Source organism: Pollicipes pollicipes, unplaced genomic scaffold, assembly GCF_011947565.3.
Source record: "Pollicipes pollicipes isolate AB1234 unplaced genomic scaffold, Ppol_2.1 Scaffold_6052;HRSCAF=7182_pilon_pilon_pilon, whole genome shotgun sequence".
NCBI lineage: Eukaryota > Metazoa > Arthropoda > Thecostraca > Pollicipedomorpha > Pollicipedidae > Pollicipes > Pollicipes pollicipes.
In genome coordinates, this window is record NW_023596805.1 from 27041633 (window position 1) to 27065456 (window position 23824).

General features: G+C 47.1%; 1 protein-coding gene across 1 annotated transcript in view; it reads left to right on the forward strand.

Moving 5' to 3' along the window:
• LOC119104495 (methyl farnesoate epoxidase) overlaps positions 1-23824 on the forward strand; it is a 32421-nt gene that overhangs the window by 286 nt on the left and 8311 nt on the right. The gene's annotated exons all lie outside the window — the stretch shown is intronic.

Sequence of the window (23824 nt, forward strand, 5' to 3'; positions counted from 1 at the left end):
GCCAAGTCTTTTATGTTAAGTGACCACTCTGGTATGTTAAGGGCCTATTCCAAGCTGTTGAGGGATTATGTAACTCTGCAAAAGTCCATCCTGAGCTGTCAATGGCTTCATTCTAGCCGATCAGGGTTTTCTTCTGAACCAAAAAAGTCAATTTTTGAGGGTGTAGGGGCCAGTTCTGACCAGAACGTGGCCCATTATTGACTGCTAAGTGCTCATTCTGGCCTAAACAGGCCCACTCTGATCTGTAAATGACCCCTTATTGACTGTGGAGGGCTCATTCTGGCCCATAAAGGGGCCCGTTCTGAGGTGCAGAAGGCAAATTTTGGCTAGAAGAGCTCATTCTGGCATGTAGGCGGGCTCAATTCAGTCTTGCGAAGAGTCCATTTCTGCCCCCAAGAGTCCATTCAGTTAAGAATCCAATCTGGCATGACGAGCGCCCATTCTGACCCAAATAGGCCCCGCTTCCGACCAGCAGTGCCTAATGGGCCCATGAAGACCTGCTGGGGCTTATTATTGACTGTTGAAGACCTACTTTGTCCTGCAGAGGGCTCATTCTGACCTATATTGCGCCCATTTTGGCATGTAGAGGCCCCGTCCTGGCTTCTAGATAGCTATAATTAACTGTAGAGTTCCTATTCTGGCCTTGTAGAGAGCCCATTCTGGCCTGTAGCGAGCCATTCTCATCTGAATAGGGTCGTTTTCTGACCGTGAAGGCCCATTCCGGCCTGAAGAGGACGATTTCTGACCTACAGAGAACACATCCTGGTCTGTAAAGGACCCATCCGGGTCTGTAGGCAGCACACTATCTAATTTAGGAGCCCCACTGAGCGTAGTTTCCGCGCCCCTGCGGGTGACACTGGGCGTTTGAAGGTAGGTGCACAAGTGTGCGCTCATGGAGAGGCACGGCGAAAATTTTGTTGCTCAACATTCTCTGGTTCTGGTTGATGTGCCATTAAGTACCTCGCTTCTGACGTAAGGGGTAAAAACTAAGCCATCGGCAGGATAAAAACTGGTCGTGAATGAACTTCCAGAATCCAATCAGTTCAACCTAACTTGCCATTTCTACCTATTTTTTCTGTAAAATGGAAATCAAACGCTGCTCAATAAACCACAGAGGACATATTTTCCAGAAGAAAAAAATTCGCACGCATCCACCACCTGCCGGCTACCAATGCAACGGAGTTCCGGAGGATACTCACTTAAGTGCAGCCTGCCGGCCCTTTATATTTCACTTTTTACGTGAGAGGAAATGTAGCACACATGGAACATTTACTACTCCAACACCTGACATCCAGCCATTAAACCAGCTCTAATCCAGTCTTGCTGACCTAAGCCATTCCTGACGCTTTGTGCTGAAAAAATCTCCAGTACAAGACGGCCCAACCAACCAGTTACCCTCGAAGTCATCGATTTATCCAAGCCGTGAGCATACGCCACCCTCTATCAAACGTTTGTCCGATTTCTTGCCGCGGTACTGACTCCTCATTACTATTAAATGTACTGAATTTTTATAGATTACACATATGCAACGACAGTCACAACCACGGCGCAGATTTGGAGGGCGCCTTCCGATGTAGTTGGCCGTGTTGAAACTGCTTATCTTGTGTTTTCGAGCACGGCCAAACCACACGCATTCTCGCATTATCCTCTTGTTTACTGCTGATTATAGCAAGCGCAAGGAACCACGGCCCAACCATCTTCCGTGTGCCAGTCGCTCGTAAATAACACACGATGATCCAGCGTTTATCCTCACTCCGCGTCCAAGGATGAAGAATGATGGGAAAGAGGGATCCCTTCTTATGCCCAACGCACAGGAAGATGTCTAATATACACTCGCCTCGGGAATGGGAGCGTGGAATTTTCCTTTTCTTATATCTGGCGCCCTTATCTAAACACAAAATGCTTAGATTGGCTGGGGCCATCCGGGAAGTTGTTTTATATGCAATATTGGTGACATTACATTAGTTCTTTCTAGACAAAACCCGGATTTGAACTATATTCCTGCATGCACATACAGCAAGCCGAAATATTATCTCGGAAAGAGATTAAAATATAAGACATACTGAAGTTAAGCATCTGATACAGTCTATTACACGCTACCAACGGTGCTCGTGCATCTTTCGTGCTAAGTTCACGACACCGCAGCGTTGCAGTCCTCCGCAAAATTCCAACCAATTGTTTATTTTTGCAAATGACGCTTTGGCCATTCACTGGAAAATGGACAAAAGCGATTTCGTTTGTTGCCTTGTTAGTAGCATATTTCCGCACAGCCAACATGGCGTATACCCCATTCCCACCATGCCGCTCTCGTCCACAAACCCTGTCCTGGGGAATTGGGTGTGGGGGGGGGGGCTGACGTATACTTCATTCACCGGTTGTATTATATATGTTTTGTTATCCTTACCTTAGCCATGGATGGCTTTGTGAGTGCGGTACCTTAACCGGCCGAAAATCCCACCTTAACTGGCAGAAGTTTTAGTTTTAATCATCGTCCTATTTTTCGTTTGTTAGCCATCCTATTTCATCCTCCTTCCTTGCCCTACCCTGATAGCTTTACATCCAACCCGCCTCACCTACTTCGTCCCCTTTAAACGAAGGCCCTTATTTGTCATGCCCATAGCAACCGACACAAGAATATCCGCGATGTGTTTTGGATCTGTCGAGTAGTCAAACGCAGCTACAAAACGACACGCTCGCGCGTCCGAGTCCCCGAGAAGTAACTTATTTACATCTGCAGCGGTGTGAGGCAGATGAAAGTGGGCAGGACCGCGTATTTCTTAGGTAAGGCAGCGGGGTTGTCACTAACGATCTTGTGCCACGTCAGGGGTCTTATAAGCACCGTGGGTCGGGGCTCAACAGGAATCCCAAACCAGAGACCTTCACTACAGAATGTAACTACCTGAGCACATAACATACTATCGCCCCCCCCCCCCCCCTCCCATCCCCGCCCCCTACCTCAAATTAACTGTCCGTGCATCGCCTTAACAATGTGTGGAGCGAACTAGTCTGGCCCTCTTGTTTGTAAATCCAAGCATGTCTCGGAACTCCCCTCGGCATACCATTTTGATGAGACATTTTAGAGATTCTTACACTTATATTTTTCAGAATGATATGTTAGAGACTTTTACGCTTATATTTTTCAGACAGGCACTTTAGATATTTCAACATTGTGTGTTTATAAGACAGACGTCTGCACTAGAGCATAGTCCATGTGTGTACTGAGCGATAACAGTAGTGATGTGGGCACTGAACGTACCCCCGAACGGTTCTAAGTGAGACTGGTTTGGGCTTAAACATTTTTTTTTGCGTTAACTTGTATGCGTCTATATAGAACGTATGTATATAGCGTCTATATATGACGTATAACGTTTACAACATTAACTTTAAATGCGTCCTTTTTCAGGCCCCTCCAACATTTTCTCATCTTTGGCAATATTTGGACGGTGATTGAGTGGATTCGGGGCAAGATTATAGCGAAGCACGGAGCATTGTCGGCACAAGTTTGGAGATATTTTTGGCTTTGTCCTTCCCACTGGTGACAAGATTGTGCACATTTGCAACTTTGAAGACATCAAAGAGGCCTGCGCGACGCAAGAACTGTCTGGAAGACCGAACAGTTTTGTCGTGCTGCTCCGCAGCTTCCAACAAAAGCTTGGTATAGCCTTCAGCGAAGGCCCCACCTGGATGGAGCACAGGCGCTTTGTACTGAGACATCTCAGAGATCTGGGCTTCGGGAAAAACTCCATGGAGTCGACAGTTTTGAACGAATTCGAAGAGCTCTCCCAGGAGATGAGGCGTGACGTTGACTCACCGATGAAGGTCAACTTCCGCTTCAACCTGACGGTGCTCAACATACTCTGGAGAATGGTCGCCGACAAGCGGCTGGAGAGTAGTGATCCCAAGGCCCAACACTACATCGCGACGGTCAACGAATTCTTCACCCTTATTGGTCCGGGTAACCCGATGAACATGGCGCCGTGGCTGCGTCACATCGCCCCCTGAGTGGAGCGGCTACGCGCCGCTGATCCGACATCGCGAGACCACGGTCGGCATGTTCCACGAGGTGGTCCACGAGCATCGGCAGACGCTTGGACCGGTCCAGCCCACGCGACTTCATCGACCAGTTCCTGCTGGAGATGGAGAAGCCAGACGCTGAGGCTCGCCTCTTCACAGAACGCAACCTGTCCATCATCGGCATGGACTTGTTCATCGCTGGCATGGAGACGACGTCCACCTCTCTGAGCTGGGCGTTGCTCTTCATGGTCAAGTATCCGGAGGTGCAGAGTCGCGCGCAGCGCGAGATCGACGCTGTTCTTGGCGGAAGTCCGCCAACCTACGACGACCGCACGCGCATGCCGTACACTGAAGCCACGCTGATGGAGGTGATGCGGCGTTCCAACGTCCTCCCTCACGCAGTGCCGCACAATGCACTGAGCGACCTCTCGTTCCGCGGCTACACCATCCCCCAGGGCACCACGGTGATCATGCACCTGAACATGGTGCACATGGACCCGGCGTACTGGGGTGACCCGGAGGCGTTCAGGCCCGACCGGTTCCTGCACGCGGACGGTAGCGTGCGCCGTGATGAGCGGCTCATCCCGTTCGGCATCGGGAAGAGGTTTTGCCTAGGAGAGACGCTGGCGCGCATGGAGATGTTCATGCTCTTCACCTGCCTGTTGCAGCGTTTCAGCTTCACCGCCGTCCCAGGGCAGAAACTCTCGCTGGAGACCAGGTTCGCGGTTGTGCAGCAGCCTCCCGAGTTCTTCGTGACCTACAAGCCGCGTGATTAGCCAGTATGACCTACAAGCCGCGTGACTAGTCTTTATTTCCTACAAGCCGCGTGGTTAGTCGTTATGACCTACAAGCCGCGTGACTAGCCTTTGTGACCGACAAGCCGTGCGACTGGCATTTATGACCTACAAGCCGCGTGACCAGCTTGTATGACCTTTAAGTCGCGCGACCGGCCTTTATGACCCACAAGCCACGTGACTAGCTTGTACGACCGTCAAGCCGCGTGACCGGCCTTTATGACCTACAAGTCGCTTGACTAGCTTGTATGACCTACAAGCCGCGTGACTGGCCTTTATGACCCACAAGCCGCGTGACTAGCCTTTGTGCTCTACAAGTCGCGTGACCGGCCTTTGTGACCTAAAAGCCACGTAACTGGCCTGATGGCCTACAAGCGGCGTGACTAGTCTTTATGACTTACAAGCCACATGATTAGAGGTGAGGTGGCGGCTATGCACTTGCTCGAGCACCTTTGGAGTCTGGATACCATGTAACACTTGCATGTCTGCCACCCACATTGTTCTCGCATCTTCATAACCAAACGGCAAATAGAGTGGGTGGCGCTCTCCGCCTCCACCATCATATAGCTATAATGCCCGCCTAAATCGCACGTGGTGTAATAACGCAGAGTTTAAAAGCGGCGAAGGTATTAGAATAGACCAGCGCCTGTGTGGGTTTAAGTCTGCACTTAACACATTTCATAATTTGTGCCGTTCTTTCACCATCTGGAATATTGTCATCGTAATATGGGCAGATCTGATGTGGTGTGAGGTTATGCCTCTGATTGGTGTGCGGACCGGCACTGACGTTAGCGTTTTCTGTCATGAATACATCTGGCAACAGTATAGGCTACACAGCTGTCATTTTTGTCTGCGTAGTTTCGATGACGTTACCATCCACAGCTGCTCGAGGCGGTCGCCTAGCGGGAATGTCCGACAGATAGTGGCTGACGTGTCGTGGCCATACCTTCTTTTGACACGGTACGCGCGCAGGCGTGGGTAGAGTTCCAGATTTAGGACATCTGTGTCCCACTGAAACAGTCATTTTGCTGCAAATGCGTGCAGTGTGGTGCTGCCATTATGGCATGCCATTCTGAGGCTTTCACGCATGGGTGATGTTACTATTTTGTATAGGGAACGGAAGGCTGTGACACCACCATAATACTTGAATGAAAAAATTAACGAAAAATGTGCAAGCAATATCTGACGTTACCGTAAATGATCATTATCATGCAATTCCTTAAGCATCAATGCACAAACGGGTGTATTTCCAGTGACAAAAGTTTCGCGGGGCGTTATTTTGTGTATTTTTAATCCGCAGTTGCTCTATGGCTTGGACGCCTGGTTCATTTTTTCGTTGCTTTTGGAAAAATAATAGCTGAGAGTAACTCTTGTCATTTGCTACGGCGCTGATAAAGCATCCCAACGACACGCTGCTGGCGGAGCACAAATCCTGCATACTCCTGAGTTGTGCCCTGATCGTGAAATACTGGATTTTTGCACATGGCTCAGACAAAATGGTGGCGTAAGCTTTATCGTATCTTGCGCGTTGCGTATGTCACGTCTTGCTCATTGCTTGTGGAATATTAACCACAGTTTGTCGGAAATGACCGTATCAGTGGTAGCATCAGTAAAATTGAAACTTACCTCGTGGCATGTACCACAAGGCACAGCTGTCCGTCCTACCACATTTTAGATAGCATCGGACGGTAGTTAAATCAAGACCAAGAGCAATGTAGGCATAGCGACAAAGGTCAAGGCGTCGTTCGAGTGGGTAGATGATCGCTGTGTCCCAAATGCATGGAGTACATGTACTGTTTCTTTAAAATAGGTATGTTTATGCATGGCTAATTTCAGCAGCGACGAAGCCGGCGGATGATTTGAGTAATGGGACGAGTTGAAGAGATGAAGGGAGAGTGACCTGGCTGTATGGCCACTGTGTGCCCTTTGCACGAACTCTAACGTCGTAACGCTCAATCGAAAATATATATATATATATATATATATATATATATTTATCAATCCTTGGAACCTCCTTGGGCTTTCGCTCCTGTGCAATAGATGACTAGGAGTTCAAGGTTTGGCAAACGACCGACCGCTGTATATGTGACGTTTCGACATTCAAAGCACCCTGCAATTTTCAGTTTTAAAACTAACAAATCACCACGTGTTACTTAAAAGCCCCAAACTCACGACACAGGCAAATCTATTGGATCTAAGGGCACATTCGAGTGCATTAGGGCAGCCAATTTCATGTTGGGCGTCAAATGGTGATGAATTGTTTGTCTGAAATCTTTTTTACTTCTTGATTGTTCACCTTTATTTCAATTCACTTTTATTCACGATGACCATTTGTCACTTGCCTTGCTTCCCAGTGAAGTTTTAACCCTGTCGAATTGCATCCTTTCCGACAATGTGTTCCTAGGACTCTTCCCATTCGACATGATCTCTGTCGACGTTGATCCCATTCGACTAAATGGGATCGACAATTCCGATCCAGTTTTTCATTCGACTTGTTTCACTCGAATTTTAACGGCCAACCATACGGGTACGTGCTCAGCACTTGGCCTGGGCTCTCACCAAGTTAACTAAGACCACTCACGGCTGGCGCATGTGGCCCTCCCGGATCAACGGGGCGTCCCGACGTGCAAGATGAAGCGAGAACGAGGAAAGAAAGGCGAATGTACCTACAATCAATACTTGGCACTCATTCAACAGGACGCTGTATTGGAAACGTACGAGAAATGATGTAAAATTTTCCGTCTCTTGCTCGCGATGCGAAAATTTACGGCAGGGCCATTACTGGCAAGGCCCTAGAAAAGAAGGTATAACCGTCCGGCCAAATTCCGCCGGTTTGACTGATGACGTCACAAGTGAACTCGGCACGTACTGGTTTACGGCGGATGCATGCCTACCGCAGTTTGCTTGGCTTTTTGAAAAGGTTCTAAGGCTGGAAGCCGTTAAATATTTTTGTTCAGATCATAACAAGACTATTTCTTCTCCGAACAGGCCAAAATATGAGCTCCAGGGTCTACCAACACGCGCCCAGGTGGCCGACTAAATACCATTCGCTCGGGTGGGGGTCAATTTGACCGTCCCTGAGATCTTGGGAAATAAGAAAGCTAGAGACAAAAAATTTACAGGATGTGTTGACCTATACGTGAACTCAGTAGGATCAAAGTTTGAGATTCCTAGGTCATGGCCTTCAGGCCAAACAAGGTCAAACAAGGTCAAATTCAAGGTTGGTCTCCAAAGTGCCCCCAGAACCTAGGCAACTGTTTCTAAGCAAACGGTCACACGCCCATTTGAGGTCAGTGACCTAGTTTGACCTTCTCAAGGTCATGGTGACTAAAATCAGACAAGAGTGCTCTTTGTTTTGCATTTGAATAAGTGACAAACATTACGCTTGGCAGTCTGTTCCTAAAACAAAATGTCAAATCGGGTTATCTTAGGTCAATGACCTGGTCTGACCTCTAAGAAGTCAATAGAAGATGCATAATGCGGTTCCTGCTGTCAATAAATTCTAAATGAGCACTAGAAACTATCCCTTACAACAAGTCCTAGGGTAATAAATCAGGCTGATTTTGACTTTAGTCTGACCTCCATACCTGACCTTAACTCAACGTAATTTGCTCATTCAATATTTGTGGTGCCTAAGAAAGCATCTCAGAGATGTCTGGCTACATTTTTGCAGAAGCTGGGTCAATTGGCGCATTTCATTTCTTCAAAAAGTTTATGCTCTTTGGCTAAGTGCGGATGCTGTGTTACGAACATATTGATGCCACAAGTGGGGTCAGATCAAGGTCATTCCATAGGTTAGCGTGATAATTTGGTGCATTCACGCGACACATGAGTCAAAATATTTTCACATCCATTTTGCTCGCGTTATGCACCTTAAACATCAGCTATAATGTTTTCTGGTCAATCCATGTTCAAAATGTAGGTAAGATGCCGAGACGAGGTCATACGGGGTCACCATGACATGCGGTAGGCTAGTCACGTCATACATGTTTTCGGATGGCCCATGCCACTGGAATCCAATAAAATCGCTTCTAATCTTGCATCGGGTGATGTCATTTCCTAAAGAGATCAAAGCCTGCTGTTTGCCAAAACCTTCTCTGCAACTAGCAGCCCAATGCCACCTTACACTAGAATCAGTGAAATAGAAAACCTGTGTCCTTAACATTACCAACAGGTTTGCATACGGCTACCGTACACACAATCAGCATCGTGCGCAATACACTTATTTAGCTTTCGTGCATAATACACAAAAACTTTGAACACATCACAACTAAATCCAACAAGCACTGCCTCAATCCCCACAAAACATGAATAACGTGAACTGAGCAAAAGTAAACAACACGCGGCGACGCGAGTCAAGGTTAATGAAATTATTTTGTTTTGCATTTGGCACTTAGCCAAAATGAACCTATGGCGATACACAGGGATGACAGGGGGCTGATTACTGGCCCATGGCTGGGGTGTAGACATGATTGGTTCTATAGCCTTGGGCGGTGGCATGTCTGTACTTAAGAACCTGGACCTAGATCTGGACTTCTGAAATTTCAGCTTTTGGCTTCCGCTTGGCTGCCGCACGTGAAGATTTGTAACGCTATGGCGTGAATGCAATGTGCCTGTGAAACGTTTGAAATCGGTTGATACGTCTTTCCGTCCTCGTCTTACCACTGCACTAGTGTGTAGTAACATCACGTTTGCTCTGAACGCAAGCGAAAAACATACCGGTTCACTGTTTAGACAAAGCAATACACTGTTTTCATTCAGAGTCATTATGCTTACAACAAGTTGGGGGCTAAACCCATAAGCTCTGAGTTAAGGAACTAACCCATTTCACCCATTCACAACCCTGTTTCTGTTCTTTACTACCAAAAATACTTCCCGTTCTCCATGTCTCCAGGAAAATTAAAGTCGCTAATTTGTGTCAGAATGAGTAAAAAGCGTGGAGTATGTATTACAACGGTACAACGGGCATATTGCCTCCCGCCCAGCCCGTATTTTGACAGCCTTTATCCTCCTCTAGGACAGCTCAACGGAGGACGCAAAAGGTGCGCTGTTGGCGATGAAAAAGTGCCTTCGCCAGGGCGTTGCTGCTCTACGCTTAACCACCTGAGCCGATCTTCCATATTGATGTACTTAACCCCGCCCCTGTGACGTGGTGCAGCCGTCCCAACAACGTGCGTAATCTGGTGAAATGTTAGAGCCAGCTTGTTACTGAGAGCCACCGTTCTCAATTTTTCAACCTGACGCTGGATGCAGCCTCAAGAGTAAATTTTCCGAAAATGCTGCTTTTAGATGACTTGGCATTCAGCATCCCGACAGCAGGAGTGAAATGGACAAAAAGAGCAGTTCAAACTGAGCAAATTTGATGTCAACGTGTGATAAGCACTGTGAATGAGCAAGTGAGCAAACTGAGCAAGTTTGAACTGATTTCAACGAAGAAGGTAGCGTAAATTCATCAATGTGTTGGTAATTATGTACATCCTACTACTTGTCACTGCGATGTGAAATCTTGACATGACATGGCAAACTCGTTACATATTACACCATCCAGCTTTTAAAGCAGTGCGCTTTGCTCTCCACTAGCTTTCTTAGTGTGTACATGAAGCTCACGCGCTGTAATAATTCTGGAGGTTGTGACCTTGACATTAGCGGCGTAGGAGTCAGGCTCCCGGGCAGCGGACATTGATAGGCACTACCAGGGCGGCGCCAAGTTTTGATCCGGTGAAAGAGGTCGAAAAAGTTCGCCTTCTCCTTCCAGGCATACACTAATACCGTTTATGGTTGGCCTCAGGCGAAACCAAACATTCCCCGGAGTGATGCGTTCAGACTGACAATAGCAACTGCGGCATGAACTGATTCCATTCGATCCAGGCGAAGGCGATGCACGTGACACACCGCTGGTGCGTTGATCCTCCTCTGCGTCAAACTGCGAAACCCGTTTTCAGCCTGTGTCCTGCGCCGACACTGCATTCAACTGTGGCTGAACTGGCGGACAGGGTCATGACAAAACTACCATTTTTGACGACTTCTAGAGATGGTTTCCCATTGGTGGCGCTGCTGCTCGGTAACAAGCCCTTGACGATCGCGGGGCAAATCGCAAACGCCCTTTTATTCGAATCTGTAGATGCCACGATGGTTGTCATGGCGACGCGGCAGGGAAGAAGCGCGGTGCTGTTACAAAGCGTTCACAGCGTAATGTGCACTGAAAATAAATAAAATTAATATTCCCATTGCGTCTTGACGGTGCTACAGTTTCATTACCCAGTGTTATTGTTATCCTAACTGGTCATGAGACTTCATTTGAGTGTTTTTGAAATATAACCCAGGGGTGGACGCTCCCTTCAAAACCCTCTCACAAGGCTCACACACGTACTGATATTACTAACACGCTGTGTAGGAACAAGCTGAAACACTTGATGACGATGCAGGCCGCAGGTTTCTACTCGCATTTCACTATCATTCTCATTCATCTTTTAGTGTTCTCAAACAACGCGTAGGTTAGGCTTGACGAGAGTAGCCTAATGTCTTATTACTCGCTATCCAGATACTGACAATAAAAACGAATGCAACATCAGCTCTATATGGATGCATTTATTCTGAGCAGCCGACATATAACGTAACATTCAAGACCCATTTGCGCAACGTTTTAGCCCGACCAAAATATTTAGCACCTATACGGTCACCAAAAATTCCGTCCAAGCAGCAACCAGACATTACCCTGTGGAAGCAGGTCTCCTGTTCACCGTGTGGCGACTTGCGGCAGGAAAATACGGCGACAGGATGGCACACGCATTACCGAGGATTTTTCCTGTGCTGGTGGCTGGCTGGAACAAGGCTGACTCACACCTTGAGGCTCTATGTGCTGGTGGGGCCATATCTTACACTGCTGCAACCAACTACGATTCAACACGCGGTGGCCGATGGGCAGGTTTGGTCTCTGGAGGATATGAGCGAATGCCTAACGAATGCTGATTTTTCAGTTTGAGGTGACAGCTCCACAACGAAGTTTGCGTTTGCTTCCTGTTGCACTGGTTCTATCTCAGCAACCATTTATTAGTGTTACAATGTTCAGTTTGGGACGAAATGACACCGGGCGCTGGTGCACGATAAATCACCAGTCATCATCATCATCTTAAAGTGTACAGTTCTCAGTTGATACGCAAAGGATCCTCAGTGGTCAAAAGTCGGTAGAAAACGAGCCGGGGTGATTCGCTTTCAGTGCACGCCTAACGCTCTACGCCTTACCCTACACGCCTAACATACGCTAATACACGCCTGGTAATTTTGTTACGCATGTTTGACATTGTTGGTACGTTTTCTATAAGCTGCTTCCATTCAAGCATGAGCACATTTTCTTAGTAGCGAGTGGGGTGTAAGCACATTGATAAAATAAAACACATCAAGGCTTCCGGCACAAAAGCTACACGCTGCAGACAGACGCCAGTTGCCGTCAGATAACCACACACGTACACAATAGCAGCAGAGGGACTAAACTGACCCGCTTTCACCAGTGACGCCATCTGTGATCACCAGACGGCGGCCATCTTGCGGTCAGTGCATCGTCTCCCAGCCGGTACACTGGCAACACAGGCGCGTGAGAAACATTGTTAGTGAAACACAGTCCAGGATACGCCACATCAACAACTAAGTGGGAACAGAATTTATGAAACTTGTGACCAGAGCCGAACAGGAGTCCACTTTGCGCTTTCCTCGACACAGACGCAGCTATCCCTACTCTGACTGTGCATCGCCTCTCTGAAGCTGTTCCGAGAAACGGTTCAGTTCTTGTGTGAAAGTGAAAGACATGCAAAGGGCAAGTGAAAGGTATGCCTGGTCCATGTTCCGATCTACAATTTGATGTCCTACAGCTTTCGAAGGTATTTGTTTCAGATGCATCGTCATTTTCGTTCGTCCGTTGGCCATGGCTTAGTGTTCGCCGCCGTTCGCCGGGGCCGACGCTACGCGGCCTGCAGGGACGGAGACGCCAGGCATCGAGGTCTATTGCTAAAACTTGCGGGGGCACATGTTCAAATCTACGTCACCTTATTTTCAACACTTCTCGATGATAACTGAATGTTGAACATTTCCAGATAAACATAGCTTGGCAATTTTGTTATATATTGTTGATTCATCTCCATCTATAATCCACATTCTGTAGCACTCATATTGCAATTTCCGCAAAGTTTTTGAGTTCTGTCGTTTTAGAAGAAGTCCACTGGACCATCGTCAAATGAAGAGCGCCGGAGATTGGTTTCATGCGGTCGTTTGACGTATTATTTTTTCAGGTTATTGCCTGTGAACTTCAGACAGAATCGATCTTGCGACAGCTTCTAGCTTCTATTCCAGTTATAGAAGGTAAAAATGAGAAAATAGCATGGACAAGTTCATCAACCATCAGCCGGCGACTTGTCGGGGGAATCTTTCACTATCAGGGACCTCTCTGTCAAACCTGTGCCCAGCCGTTGCGAGAGCTCTGGCTGGGACTCTGCATGTGCCGTTAACGACAGCATTGTTTATGTTACACGCCTCAGTTCGCCAGCTTTTATTGGGAAGCCTCGTTTACGTCCTGCGCATGGTGTGGGAAGAGACACTGAGCTGAGATTCACTGAGCGTGAGCTACTGAGCTGCGAGCCGATGAGCTGTGAGCCACAGAAGTGTGAGCAATTGAGCTGTAAGCCACTGAGCTGTTAGCCACTGAGCTAACTGTATACTGTATAACTGTAGACTGTGTAACTGTAGACTGCATATAAGTCACTGAGTTGTGAACCACTGAACTGTGAGCCAATGAGCTGAAAGCCACCAAGCTGTGAGCTACTGATTTGTGAGCCTTTGAGCTGTAAGCCACTGAGATGTGAGCCACAGGAGCCGTGAGCTGCTGAGCTCGGCGGACTGTTGGGGTAATGACTGGTAATGACCAACCCGAGTCGCTCTGCCTCCGGAAAGACCTCAGCAGCCAGAGACTGGTCCGATGGTCGGTGTGCAGTGTCACATAGCGTCCCTCTATTGTAAAGGTCAGTACACCCCAGGTGATGCGATACACGTGGATCTGTTTTCTGGGTCGATTTGTGATCGCTCTCTGTCCGTCGGCACAGCCGGACACCGAAATAACACAGGTGCGTTTCAGCTGATGTTCATCGCTGATTGCTTGGTGAGTCGTACACCCAGGATCGTTAAACGATTGGTGAGTTGCTCGCCTCGAGTCGTCAAACGCAGGATCACCGGATGTCGGTAAAACAACCAAACGGAGTCATCACTGACCAGGAAGCATTGAAATGCAAACGTTACGTGTACAACCATCGCTGGAACGTTGCGGCGGCTGCGAGTACTTTTAGGTTAAGCGAGCTTGGCCCAGTACCGCCCGGAGAGTCCTTGCAGCCATCTGTAGAGCAGGTAGACGTACAGAGCTTCTTCGTAATTCCGTTAGATGTCATGCCGATCTCACACCCAGCGCCCCAGATCGGCACCTATGCAGGTTCGCATGACTTCCTCCAGTACCTCTGCGACAGACAGACAGTTCAGAGGTTGCAGGGTCAGCCTAGAGGTAGAATTCACATCAGAAGGTACAGGCCAGGTCAGGGTCCACAATATTAGTTCCTGGGTCACAGGGCAAGGTTACGGCCAGAGGCCACAGGTCGTTTCGAGTTGTAAAACTTTGTTCTTGTGACTTGCGTTCTTCTTCGCACAGACGTCCATCGGAGAACGAGCGTGAAAGGTAACTAAATTCGGTCGAGGAGGTCCGCTCGCGAAGTACCGCGTCGCGACCCTGGTCGTCGGGCCGCGTCTGCCTCTCTCTGACTGTCACTGCCCGTCTGACGCTACGCAAGATTGCGTCAGGTTATAAACGGCAGGGCCGCTGGGCGGCTACCAAACACTGGGGATGGGCGTTTTCGAACCTTTGACAATGTGCAATCATAACGCCCGCGTGAGCCCTACATGAAGCAGCAGAGGCGCGCTATGTCGCAACCTTTGCATAAAGCAGCTACGGCTACGGGTGCCCGCATCCGGCTTATCTAATAATTAGCATAAAAAGAGGAGTAAACAAGGCAATGCATCACCTCAAACGTGTCATCTCCGTAAGTGCTTGGTTTTCGTAAACGAGCGTCGCGCTGACGCTTACGCGTGACAATGGCGCATTACAGACGCGTGACAATTACGCGTTACCATAGACCCTCCCCCCCCCCCCCACCTATCAACAAAAGAATGATAGCAAGGCAACAGCTGTCATTAGTTGGCAGCAGTGCTGTCAACCAAGTACGTAGATGCTCGGGATTAACCACAGACAACGGCTGACGCGTCAGGAACATCGTGAGTACGCACTGAGACGCAACGTTGGCTAATCAGCGCGCAACGCTAGGTCTACAAGCCCATAAGCATGAAGCATAACCTAAACAAACATAAAGTCGGTACCAAAGAACGCGGGGCACAGACCGTGTGCTCTGATGCAATACATACATACGTATACCAAACACTTGTCGCGCACGCTCGGGAGACATATACATCCGTCAAATGCATACATTACACAGAACACCAGACGGTGCGCAGTGCTACATAGTTGCGGCGGTTTGCATAAACATTGCATACCAAGCACACATGTATCAGACACTGGGTGACAAATAGATAGACATACATGAATGTAAGACGCCGCAATGGTGTATACATTGCTAGCACATCTGGCACGGCAGAATGCCAGGGGACGGGGGCGATATACAAACGTGCAGACCTCACATCTCGGGTCGAACAGATCGCGGCGTGGCACGCGGTTTGAGCGGGGCGACCGAGCCACGGCGGCCAGGACATGATCTGGCGAACCACTCGCGTGGGGAGTAGTAGCGCCGACGGTGATCACCGCAGACTCAGGCCCGGTAGACTGAGACCCTGCGTGTTCCGGTGCAACAGGGGCCAAGGGTATTTCTTCGGCCGGTGCTGACTGGGTTTCGGTCATCTCATCGGTCTGGGCAGCAGGGGAGTAGGAATGACGGCGGCCCTGAGCGGCGGCTAAGGTACATGATAGTCTCCGAAAAATTGGGTAAGTATAGCGCATGGCACGACAGCCAATGACGACCAAAACCAATTATGATTACCAAAACGTACATGCTATATTTGAATGACGTCGGGCTGTCACTGCTCAGCGCGACAGCAGAAGGCAAATCAAAGTATTTGACAGCGGGGTGGGTCATGCACTGTAAGTTCAGACAGTGCGGAAATGTTGAAGGTCGTACGATTCAGCGAGGCGTTCCAAGATGAGCCCAAGAGAGGTATCGGCTGATCAGTGAGCATAGCTTTGACGTGGAACTGAGGAAGCTGATGCTGAGACTTGCCAAAGTAATCTGGGTGCAGGAAAGTGTATCACTATAGGCTGAACATTCCACATCGAGTTCCAGGACGTTGATTTTATCATGAACTACAAGGGTTTGACCTGATTGGTTTGCGGCGCAAACCGTAGTTAGTCTAAAGGGTTGATAGAGAACAGTAGCCACTGACCATGTCCAAGATAGTAACGTTTTGGATCGTGGTTGCCAGAGTGTACCATTGGGGAACACAATTTATGGATAAAGACGTCTTCTTTCCGAAACTGGGCGACCAGGCATGAGCCCAAAAGATGTCATTGAGTGCACATGTTCATGTAATTGGCAGAATGGCAACTTAGCAAGCAAACATGTTTGGATCTCGCTGTCCTCAGGAATGACGTGTTGTTGGCGATTTTCAGACACTATGGGAATGAAGACGTCCCCATGGTGTATTCCAGGGAAATATTACGTACCTTGTGTGGGACGCGATATTTAACGAATTTGCAAACGTCAAACGCATGTGTGACATGTGGCAACGGGATATAGAAATGCACATGAAGGACCGGAATCTTTCTGCACTACTTTAGGTCGAATAAACGGATGTACTGACCGAGTTCCTGTCGTGGAAACGGTTAGAGCGAGAGTCGTAGGAAGTTCTTTTTCGATTGTCCGCAGGATTGTTTGGAAATTTCGTGCTGTCATCAAGCTAGTATGTAGAACTCCGACTTTTGCGAGAGCCAGATTATTATCCAAACTGTTGAGTCGATAATAAAGCCTACGCAAAGTTTGAGACACTCCAAGAATGGAATCTGACACGTATTCGATAAACGTGGCAGTGGTTATGACGTCCATTGGCTGGTCCACATGATATATTACGTCATCGCGAGTCTTCGCAATTTTCATGCGTTATTATAAAGCATGCGTTATTTCATTTAGCTGTTTGCGGTTCGTTCGGACAGCGATTTGTGTTGAATTTAGAACAGCAAGGGTTTCGTTGGAACTGTGGGCTAGAATTTTGTCTTCTTTACCTAAGACTGAGACTTGGGCCTGGAGATGTTTTACCTCTTGTTTGGTGGCACCAAAGAGATAGGACATGGCGTTTCCTATGCCGTTTATCAATCCTCGACGGGGTCGTCAGGTAAATGGTTTCTGTAAGATCTGAGGAAAAGCATCACAAAGATAGACAGCTTCGTCACGTAGTCCTTGGGTAACATCTACAAGGCGTGATATCGTTTGCTTTACCTGCAGTGTGGCCTTGCTAGATAGTTGTTGGTAAATGTGGTTGTGAAACCCTTAAGATGATACGTTGCCTTTTCTACTGTATGTAATTGTCGTTGTATCAACGAGCTGTTGACCGAAAGAGTGATTGCCCACGAGTTGTAGCTTAGGTTAATTTTGCCCATCGGTCTAAATACATCACCGGGATCGGCTGACGTAAGGGTTACGGGGTAGGAGGAAGTGATGTATAGCATCAGGATGACTGCTGGCTGCCAGAACATCCTGTAAGAGTCAGAACTTTCTTAGGATATTGCGATGAACATCATCATCAGAGAAATGGCGGTTACTACACCACTTTGCAGTTTACGCCAGCTAAGAATTTGTGCCGGAGTATTGGTCTCAACACGGCCAATGTCTGGGTCGTCTTTCGACTGAACGGCATAAATTCGTGGCTTTTTGTCCTCATTAGGATCATCATCCGGTATTGATGTCGCGCGGGGATTTGCGATCGCAATACGTAGCCATGTGATAGTACAGGATTAATGTCTACTCTGTGCGATAACAGTGTAGCCAATCTGATCAGTAGTTTGTTCCTCATAGGGTGGTTTTCCGTCATTAATCATTTCCTGGTCCATAGCGATATCGTCAGCACTATCGTCATCTACTGTTGGTACGTTTCGCAACGGGTGCGTCCTGCTCGTGAACGGTTACCAAAGAAGATGGGGTGAAAAACCCGTAGACGCTGTCTCTCACCAGACTGCGATGCCAGATTTTGTCTCCTTGGCTTTTTGATGAAGCCGGTGTGTACGCATAACCGTATTGGTCAACTTCTCAAGAGAGCTTCGGTCGGATCGCGACAGCATCGTAGTTTTACCTACCATATTCTTGACCAGATACATGCTTTGCTAAAACGCTTTCAACACCACGCAGTTGCCGACGAGTTTTTGTATTTACACTGAATTTACCTTGGACATGTACAAAATCGCGCCGACATGGTGTCAGTACAAAATGCCAAATACGCCGCGTACAGTTCGGCACACAACGAAAGCCTAAGAACCCTGTCTAAAGCACTTCAGCACTCGCCGTGAGCTCCAGAACGTTAACCGCGCATGCAAGATTTGATCCAAGGGCTGACTCACGATGTCAACACACCTTTTTTCTTCAACTTCTTGAAAAGGCGGGAGCGATATGATTGGTATGCTCTGTGCCGGTGATCACCGTTCCCGTGAGCATGTGTTTCATGTTGACAGACCGCCTCTCGAAGTCAAACTGGTGACGCTTCTGACCAGCTCTTATGGGATGTTTGGCACCGTCATGCTCATGACCATTCCATCGAATCGTGAGCTCCTTCGCGGCATTGTCATGCCTCAGCTGCCGATGCATGAAGAAAAACCTCCTTGAGGACGCTGCCCATGGACTCAACCACACTTTCGACAGGGTTGAGCAGCCACGCGCGGACGACTAGACTGATGAAAGGTTCGATCGAGCGACCACGTTTCCACAAAGCTTTCAAGAGAGCTTGGTTGGAGCTAGTGCGTTCCTCACTACGCAGGATGCTGATTGCTTCGCGAACGCTGCAGCTCGGCGCCGCAGCCGATGGTGGGATCAGCTTGCTAGACACCAGATGGCCGATGGCTTCGGAGACTGTGCTCACCTGGGCGTCGAATGATTTGCTTAGGTCCGGTAACCCTTTAGGTTACCAACCGACCGAACATAGAGCATGTTGTCCAGGGGCGCCTTGATTGTTGTTCCTTTTCTTTCACTTTCCACACCAGCTCCCTCTCTCCTTGCCTTCAAGTTGCGGACCAGGGCGATACAAACGCCACGATGGGACGGACATGTCGATTGCAGTTTGCTTGAGTCCGAGGGAGATCAAATCGTAAAGGGATAATTCGTTTCGAGCCAGGTTCAGAAGTCACCAGTGGTGTATTAATTTCGTGCAGAAATTTGGCTGCTTGGTGATTGTCACTTTCGGGTTGCGTTTGTCGGCCCAACAAGCTGCAGGCTTGAACAAGGATACAGGTTAAAACTAGACATCACCTTAACAATTATCCGCCCAGTGCTGTGGAACTGTGCATCTGTGGAAACTGTGGAAAACTGTGGAAGAGGCAAGTTAATGACAAAATATCAGGAGCACCAGAATTACCCCACAAAATGCCCTGATTTCTTGGAAACACCCAAACTGTTAATGGAAATTGGCATCCCATTAAATATCAACATCTAAGCACTGCGTGATAACTAAAAAAAAAGTGTAAATGAACAGTGGTAGATATACTTTTACTCAGACCAAAATGGATATGAATATTCTGAGCACGAAGACACATGATGAGGCAATATTATTTTGGCAACAGAGTACAGTATTGTTACATGACTGACAACCCAAAATTGACTTTCAGTCATCACACCATCAAGTCCACATCTATGCAGGCGCCATTTTAAGATCGACAGTCAGGACATGCTGCTTTTTCAGGTGTCACAAATCCTACCAATGCAGCTCATCTTAGTACCTGCCGTTTTCTAACTGGAGTTTCGTGGGTACTCAGGACAGGGATGCAGAGATGCTCGTTCAGAAGTGGCATCATCGTGGGCTCTGCTCACTGTGCAGCTTGCGATTCCTGGCAAATGGCATGACAATAACTTGATAAAAGGACATTATAAGACATCACACACCTTGGACACAGCACGACTGCCGCAGGAAAATACAGGTTAGGCACATATCATACCATGAAACACAAAGATTGCTTGATGAAAGTGGTGGTGTATATCACAAAAGAGCATGATTTTTAATGGATGTTGTCACTTCCCCAATCAATATCAATACCTAAGCAGTTGTTAAAGGATGATCAAATATTTATCTGGCAGATAATGGGGAAGCTGGTGGTAACTGTAACTGATGGCAGTATCTGATAAATTTGAATGAAGACGATTCATGGCAAAATGAGTCCTTAGGAACCTTGTCACCAACCGGCTGCAAGTGTGGTTGTAACAGTACTGCAACTGTAATATTTGTTAAGCAATGCACAGCTTGGAGGAAACCTTAAACCACCATTCCATGCATATCTCAAAATAAGTCTGAAAGTTTTGTCATTCTAATAACATTTCACACTGCATAAAACAGAGACCCAAGTCATTTACCATCAATACCAAGCCACCACAAACAGCATATATGAAAAACTCACCTCCAGTCTGGTCCGCAGAAACTGATGGCACAGCTAGACTGGATGACCTACTTGGCATCTCAAAAGTGTTTGATGCCTCATTCCTGTGGAAAATCATAGCCAATTTATTTTAAGCCCTTGACAAACCTTTCAAGCAAAAAATTTGAATAAGCAGAGGCTGTTATTGCAAAGTACCTGTAAGTAGACAGGCTAACATCACTGTGAAAACAATGAAATACCACTGACTACACGCAAACCGACATCTCAGCCGATGAACATGGTTCATTAAAAAAACTATTTCTTCTTATTTTGGCGGGTGAATTTGGCTCTTCCACACTTCTTTGTTTTATATGATGCATTCTAATTTTGCTTAATGGTGGTAACCACACCAAGCTGAAGAAAACTATGCACTAAACTGCCCATACAAACCAGGAAGTCATGATCTATTACACTGTGTCCTCTGCCACCAAATCAGTGATTCTAGACTATTTGATTCACTGTGTTTGATAGGTATGTGGGTATGTTTGGTCATGCCTATCTACCTTGGGTAAATATTATTAAACATTAGCTACTGTGCGGAATGGCCACTCATACTCACGTAGATTCAATTTAAACTCTTACCTTGGAGCCAAGATTCCCACTTTCCACCTGCACCAAAACTTGAATTCTGAAGAACAGTTGGCAACCCTTTGTGCTTAGTGATGCGCCTTTTCAAGTTTCTTCCTTCCCCATTAAAACCACAGTTCCTGCCCACAGCGCACTGCCATACGTGATGGATGTTTACCCATGCCTGGCAACCTGAACATACAGGTAAAGCTTCAACGCAGAAGATCCAAGGCTATAAAGAGACAACGCAAATGTCCCAACCTAATCGAAAAGTGCGATATATTTGTTTAAAACCCCAAAACTACGCGTAACCAGTATTCACGTAATGAACGCTTTCCGACACAACAGATCGCAACGCCGACTAAGCATCAACACGCGCCACATATAGCGTCAGATATGTAACGCTCCGAATGGCGCTGAAAAAGGACTGCTCATGGAGGCAGGCGGTAAAACGATAAAATCGCTCGAAACTTGCGCGAGACAAACCCTTATAGAAATCTGTCTCGCCGGGGGTGACACCTTCTGGCCACTAGTGGCTGTCTCCTTACTGATAGGGAGACCAATACTAAATTCAACGTCGTCGTGTATGATGTCATTGTTGTCGTCCATAACACCACAGCGAAATTGTTTCATCGTTGAAAAATGAAAACTGACTCAGCAAGAAAACAGTTACAGTCCGTAAGTTCGGCTCCTGGGCAGTTTGATTCTCATATTTTATGGCTCCCACCCTGGTAGTCAAGTGAGCAGGTTTTTTCACCCCTGCCAAAGGGCCGTCATTGCGAAAAGCTAACTTTGCTTATCTGGGGGATTGGACACGAAGCGATTTTCCGATTTTTGTTACAATGCGAAAGTAAGACTTCCAATGCAGAGTTAACTTCGAAGAATTCCCTGTTTTGATTGTAGGATCGTAGTAATAACCCGGATCGCCAGTTTGAGAGGAAGATGCTTGAACACTTTTGTCAACTACCATCTTGTTGTGATCCCGCGTTTGTTGAATATTTTCTGTGACATGCTTAAATGCGTGATGGAGATTTTCGAACATTGGGGAACATACTCGTTGCCGGAGTACTTGTAACGGTGATGCACCAAGGTATCTACAGGTAAAATTGGATATCGGCCGTACATGAGGAATGATGGCGAGTATTTGGTTGTTTCATTTTTGATAACCCTGTAAGTGGCTAAACATGGTTGTAGTACTTGTTCCCACTTCGTGTGATCCTCACTAATCTTTTTGGCAATCATCTCATTCGAGACCTTATGGAATCTTTAGGTCTTTCCGTTGGTCTGAGCATGGCAACTACCCTTGCGTATCCTCGTTGTTCCTAACACTTTGTTGACAGTATCTTTAACTCCGTTCCAAAGTTCAATTCCCTGATCGCTCAGAACTGATCGAGGGCATCCATGACGGGGTATGATTTCATCCAAAACTAATTGAGCTATTGTATCCGCATTTCTCTTAGGAATGGGATAAGCTTCCGGCCATCCAGAAAATAAATCTACTACCGTACAGATGTACACGTTTCCTTTGGACGAGATTGGGTGGGGTTCTATCAAATCAATGCCGAGGTCAGTCATTGGAGCGCTGGTCATTGACAGTTCTTGTAATGGGCGTCTTTTGTTTTTGAGCTTTTTCATATTACACTTTTGGCAGGTCGGGACGCATATGTTGATCTCTTTTAACACGTCGGACTAAAAGAATGACTTTATGACCTTGTCAGTGGTCTTTTAGATGACTAACTGGCCTCCAAAGTATCCATCATGCGCCTCTCGAAGGATGGTATATTTAAATTGTTCAGGAACTTCTAGTTGAGCTCGGGTCAAAGGACGTATTTTAGTACCTGACGTTAAATGATGTAGCAAATCATCATGCATGCAATATCCTTTCACTTTATTATCGTCTACGTCAAGTAAATACTAGATGATTTTTTTCTAACAAGGGATCTTCTTTTTGAGCATTTCCAAACTCGGCACCTGTTAAAGACATAGCAACACATTCGGAATACAAAACGTCCTCTGTTGCCTTGTTCTGTATCTGGTAATTCTCAATTGCACTAATTTCTTAAGTATCAACTTGTTGATCATGTCAATCTAGCCGTTCGCCATCTGAAAAAGTCTCTACTTGTTCCGAATTCGGAAGTGTAGAGAGAAGATCTGTGGTAACATTTTTAGCACCACTGATACACTCGATATCGCAGCCGTGTTCACTCATCATCATAGCCCATCTTTGCACTCGAGGATTTTGCATTTCGCTTGTGAAGATATGTTTCAGCGGTTTATGGTCCGTATAGATCGTGAGTTTGGTTCCTAAAATGATAGGGCGACGTTTTGTAGGCTGTAGACGATAGCGAACGCTTCGCGTTCTATAGTCGGCCATTTCTTTTGTACATCAGCAATTTGATGAGAAACGTATTGCATCACTCTATCTTGATCCCCTTGTTTTTGCATCAACACCGCGCCTAAAGCGTATTGTGAGGCGTCAGCAAATATCGAAAACGGTTGGGCGACGTCTGGAAAGGTCAAAATTGGGGCTTCTGCTAACCGAGTCTTCAGGATATCAAATGCGTGTTGCGTTTGATCACTCCATTCAAATCTCGCGCTCCTTCGCGGGAGTGCTGTCAAGGGTCTAGCAAAGTTGCTGAACTGTGGCACGTACTCTCTGTAATAGGATGTCATTTCAATAAATCCATGGACTTCTCTAAGATTTCTAGGTGAATGCAAGCTGTCTATGACTTTGACTTTGTTTGAATCT